Raw genomic sequence first — 6,045 nt, 5'->3', positions numbered from 1 at the left:
TGTGAAAGATTGAATGAGAATACTATGCGAAGCTTGGTTTTGGTTTAATGAGCACTTAAACTTTTACTTTCCTATTGTGCTGTAAAGTCATATCTGTAAAGCCCTGACAAACACACACACACACACACATACACACACAGCTGCTTTCTCAACATATTTCAATACAGCCGGTACATCAGTGAGAAGCCTAAATTAAAAACATCTAATAATAAAACACTAATAGACCAAATCTATGTCTAGATCTATATCAATACAATTATAGATTAAGTATGGGGTGTGGTTTTATTAGTCCTAAATAATGATACCGTTGATACGACTAATTAGTCTAATACACTGTATCATCCCTAACAGGTTAATACATCCTTTTATAATATCTGGCATGACCACCACCAGGCAGTAACACTGTTAAGAGCCACATAATATACATCTTCTAAATGTAAAAAATAAATAAAAAGACTGACTTACAAGCTGGTTCTCTCGCTTCTCCCCCTCATGTGGTTCTATATCCGTAATGTAACTTCAGGGAATCGCGACGGCAACCTGTACTAGTACAGTGTCACGACGCTGGCGGTAAAGCTGTGTTCAAACCCGCCCTCTCCCAGCGAAGGTACTTTGTGTTCCATTAGCAGTCTGACAGACCGCAGCCCCCATCTCACACACATGCATATGCGCGCGCACACACACACACACACACACGCACACGCACGCACGCACTCACACAAACACACTACCCCTTCTACCAGTACAGCCACATGGGGAGAAGGAGAACTAAACGAGAACGAGGTAGAAGGCGGAGAGAAGGAGGGGGAGGGCGATTTAGTGAAAAAAATTATGAGGGCAGGTTTTGGAAAGTATCCACTGAGTAACACAATGTTCCGGCTGTACTGTAGCTCGCGCTGATGAGAACACAGTGTCCTAGTAGACACCCTGACCCGTAACCCGTTAAGTGCCGGCTGCTGTGCCGATGCAGGGAACAGGCTGTACTGTGCACACATCTCTGATATACAGTTCGAAGCCTACAGCATGAACGTCGCGTTTTATGGCTCCAGTAGTTTAATAGGGGCGATAAGAATGCCATCTGGCAGCTATGTCACTGGAAATGCCGTGCAGGATGGACTACCAATGCAGTTTCTCCGTCTGAATGAATAGACGAGTACATTTTGCATGTGTTTGGAGGAAAATTGCTGTTTGGCAAAAATGTCGCTAACTCATTTAAAAATAACTGCTAATATTCATTTCTTAGCGTCTAAACTTTAACTTAAAGCAACATAGATTTTGATTCGTGATCACTGTTTTATTGCTTAATTCGTCTTAAAGCATGGATTTCACTTGGTTGTTCTAACAGTTATTTTGCGTCACCATATGGACTTTCACATAGTGTTGACAAAATGAACACAATGTAGACCTAGGCATAAATATTACCTTCCAGCATCATAACATTGCCATTTTCAATTAGACTATACGTCATTGTATCTTCTGTTTTTTGTATGACTGACCATATACCCATATTATGATACATAGGCTACGTGATAACCCTATGTAAACTTTTAGGAATATCTGGTCCACGGATCTTTGAAAGAAGCAGAAATCAAGTTATACTATAAATCCCTGTGTGCCATCTCTGCCATTTCGCATCACGCTGCTTAGGCCTTTTGTACAAATGAAAGCACTGCTGTGAACAGCTTTAGAATGTTGTATAACTATATTTAACTGTTTAATTATAGTTTAGAATTCGATACAAATACTGTGACATAAATCACGTGTCTGCCACAACTGCCACAGTGAAAAGGACGAGTGACACTAGGCCTTTACCAAAAACGCTTTCAGTAGGCCTACGGGTTCAAATTCAAGATATGTCTCAAGACCTGGTGATCACATTGGTAATGTTTACAACTACACCACAAATTAGTGAATAAACCAAATAGTGTTTACACAACCCAAATAAAACAAATAAAAACCACAGAACCGTCTTAAGTTAATTATGTCACTTTGACACAACATTTGGATGCCAGCCACCATCTGATTAATTAATTCAGGACATAGCCAAGGGGTTTCATCACTCTAAAGCTAAATAAACAAAACACAAAAGTCCCAAAACTATATCATATCAAAAAGCTGCAAATAGATACAAGCAGCAATATCAGATGGACAGTCATTCACTTTTGTAGTGTGGACAAAATTGACAGGTCAGTCATAAGACCCCAATATAACAGCTAGCTAACTATAGGGGCACTACTAAGACATCCCCAGATAAACGTTTTCCTGTATTTATACAACCTAAATTACTGCAAGATGTAGGCTACCTATCCCCCCATGTCTAGTTATGAGCATCATAACATTCCTTACTTAGTTGAAATTGCAATGGTCCCCTTACAGCTAAGGATGAAATTTAACAAAAAGGATACCTGAGGGAAAATTCACTAATGGAACACACAAATATATAATCTTTTCTTAAAACTGAATTAGGCCAATAGTATATATTGTATATAATTATATATATACTATATAATTACTAAATATTGCTCAAAAACATTATTTCAAACAAAACCTCTTTTTAGAGATGATGTGATCTCATCCCCATCCTTGTTTCATGAAGGTTACAAAAGAACTGTTTGAGAAAGCAGTTTCTGTATACAGTATGATATCCTGCTGCTGCCTATGTGAACACACACACTGGCTATGGGTCCCTTTTGCACCTCCCTTAATGTATAACTATGAATCTCTGCCTCTTAATTTGCTTAAAAAACCTAAGTCTCCCACTTTCATTGATGGCTACATATCCCCTGAGAAGGTGAATTGAACAAACATTGCATATCTTTATGCTCTCTAGTTTATGAGTTTGTCTTTCAGAAACATACCCAGAATTAATTTTGTCATTCTGCATACTCAAGCGTCTACTCAAGCATTCTGCATACTCAAGCGTACTCAAGAGTAGTACTGAATCTTTGTCCTTAAAGGTACAGTCCACAAGCACAGAAGGGAGGGGTGTGGTTTGATAAGCTGTTGTGCACAAGTATGAAAAAATCTTTTGCCAGAATCACAAACTGTGCCTTTTAATGTTTTTTTTATTATTGTCATATTTTATCATTGCGAAGTTGTTTAAAGGAAAAGTCCACGATTCTGGTGGAAGGTTGTAAATATTTAAGTCAACAGCCAATTTCAGAAAATCGCAGACAGTGATCGCAAAGGACGATTTTTCGAACCAGACTGTCATATAATGTGAACTGGTGGTCATACTTAACTGTCTGTGACTGAAAAATCACATAGACTGAAGGGACCTGAAGTGTGAATTCAGCTCTGTCAAGTGAACAAACTAACTTTAAATTATACCTGGGATTTTAGACTCTTTTTAGAAGAGGGTTTCTGGACTACCTGCTAAATGGTATCCTGAGTGAGGTGGAAGAAAAATAATTATATATTAACTATATCTTAGCAGGCTAAGTTGACACATCAGGACTATATTGGAAAAATTATTCAGAAGTCTTTGGTTCAAAATTGGCTCTGTTTGGTGTTCAATTTGTACACCTCAAAGTTGTAGTGCATAGATATAGTCCTACAGCATATGCGTAATAGTCTACATATATAAATTCAGACCTTTAATTCTTTTATCCCCTAATTTAAACCATATGTTTTAAAAGAAAAAGTGTTTTGCTAGAAGTCTGCCAGAAGTCAGCTCATATACAGGGCAACTAAAGTCTAGGACTGACTGTCGACCAACACGTTTATTAATTTAACTAAATTGTTGAGTGTCATGTCTCATTTAAACACATTTCACTGGCTATAATGAAGGCTGCATGCTAGAATGTGTGACATTCATGTAAAACTAGCACACTAAATAGCTATATATAAGCAGATAAACAGATTTGCCTTGAGTTATTTGTCAATGTTTGCTGTACAAGCTGTTTGACCATTTCCGTGCGGTTTTCGAGCCCTGATCACAAAACAACATAATGAATAGTCTGGGCAGCTATGATAGATATGTTTATCTGTCATTCATCATAAACATATACCATAAAAATAATTTTAAGGGTGATACAAAAACTAGTTACCTACGAATCCATACCTCAAATATCAGTAAAAAATGGCATAGCCTACTACTGCTTTAAAACTATATTTACACATATTAACACAACACTAATTGTCATACATATTTACTATGTACATTTTATATCTCATATGTCTACCAAACAGAAGCAAGCACTGGTTTTCTTGACATCCCAATACTCTGATGTTCAACTGAAATGTAATTTGATTTTATAAAACACGCAAATGTTTCCTTCATTATCAGTGGCTCAATGCGTCTGTGGGTAGCCAATGGCAACAACAGTCCCTGCCCCCTGCCAGTGGGCGTGGCCAATACAACAACCAACTGTATGGTAATGCTACTGAGAATTAATTACATGAAATCTAGATTAAGATCTGGGCTTTTAGTGATAAATCAGTGTAATGGATTCTTAGTCACTTATACTGTGTTCCTCTTAGTGCATTCTCACTCATGGTTTGACAAATTGGTTGTGCACTTCAAGGCTCTTTATGACAAAGATTAGGTGATAGATTGTTTGAGAGACATGTCAGCACACCAAAAGAAAAGAAAATGTTGCTGTCCCACATGATGAATCTGTACCACAGTGTCCATTGCAGAGGAACAGAACGCCCTTGTTAATTATAACACTGCTATAGTTAGAGATGCTGACTAAGTCACTGAGTAATGTACATTCATCACAGGAGGGGAAATAAACATGATTCAAAATGTTAATTAATAATTTTGCCATTCTCTTAACTGATACACATCAGAACAAGTTGTTGTTTTTCATTTGTCTAAGTGGTTACTCTCCACGTAGAAATTTTCAAGAGATTTCTGAATCACTGATGTATGCTTTGTTAGCGCAAGAACATTGGAGAAAACTGTATCTGCATGTAGTATACTATACTAGTATACTCTATCTTTTAAAGTATTTAAAGTGTAATGCTTTCTAGGAGTATACTTAGTGGTTAGGCTTTGTGACATACTCCTGACATTTGAAAGCGTAGGGTTGTTCAGGTCTAGAGATAGTCAATTCGTAGATTACAGTAGCAGGTTTAACATTCAAAATTGTGTGCGTCAGTGTGTGTGTGTGAGGGATGTCTGTGGGTGTGAGTGGATGCATGAGAGACAGACAGAGAGAGAGAGAGAGGGAGAGAGAGAGAGAGAGAGAGAGAGAGAGCCAGAGAGAGAGAGAGCACGAGGGCGAGTTCATGCAAGGCTACCCAGTCATCAGGAAGTGCAGCAGAACAGAGTGTGCTGTACTAATCTGATTGAAAAACACACTGTTCTGTGTGCGGTTACAAGGGAAAAAGATGTCTCAGACGCTAAAAGAGAAAACAGCCGCTGAGTGATTACTTCAGATTAAGAAATAGCTCATCAAAAGATGATAACCCAGTGGGTAACCCCTATGTGAAGTGAAAAGAGAAACTGAGACAAGAGGATTAAGAGATATTCATTTACACACACACACACACACACACACACACGCTCAAAATAAAACTGAATAGCATAAAGCTCTCTGTTTGCGTATGAGATATCTGTGTTATGCAATCCCCTTGCTTCTGCCTAATCCTTCCCACCACTGAACTTTTACCCCAGAGGGGTTAGAGGATGTGGAGAGTGAGATGTGTAGATCTTATCCCACAAACATCCGCAGTCTCAAGGCCTCTGATGCCCATACCTAAACTCTTTGCCATGTATGGCCAATTGCACAATTTACACTAACCACAGAAACTATAGCTTGTCATCATCCAGTTATTAACCTGTGCCATTTATTTCTCTTCCTTTTTTAGGTTTGGGGTAACTTGCCACTTAATTAAGGACAGATTATATACTGTATCCTTTCTGAATCAACAATAAAGCTACACAAGTTCCATGTTGCCCTGTGTTATGAGTGATGAGGAGTTGAGATGCCTATTACTAAATCATTATTATTTTAAGTTTACGGTTTACTTCACAAACATGTTATGAATCATCAACCATTTTCCATGGTTATCAATAATTAAGAGCTAATACCTAAG

General features: G+C 38.0%; 1 long non-coding RNA gene across 1 annotated transcript in view; it reads right to left on the bottom strand.

Moving 5' to 3' along the window:
• The window catches only part of LOC122129891, a 9,952-nt gene extending 4,495 nt beyond the window's left edge, over positions 1-5,457 (bottom strand). Inside the window, exon 1 of the long non-coding RNA XR_006151807.1 lies at positions 466-5,457. This is a non-coding gene — a long non-coding RNA (uncharacterized LOC122129891). The remainder of the gene's footprint in view (positions 1-465) is intronic.
• Positions 5,458-6,045: the final 588 nt, after the last annotated feature.

Source organism: Clupea harengus, unplaced genomic scaffold (genome assembly GCF_900700415.2).
Source record: "Clupea harengus unplaced genomic scaffold, Ch_v2.0.2, whole genome shotgun sequence".
Lineage (NCBI taxonomy): Eukaryota > Metazoa > Chordata > Actinopteri > Clupeiformes > Clupeidae > Clupea > Clupea harengus.
This window is presented reverse-complemented; position numbering and strand designations above follow the sequence as displayed.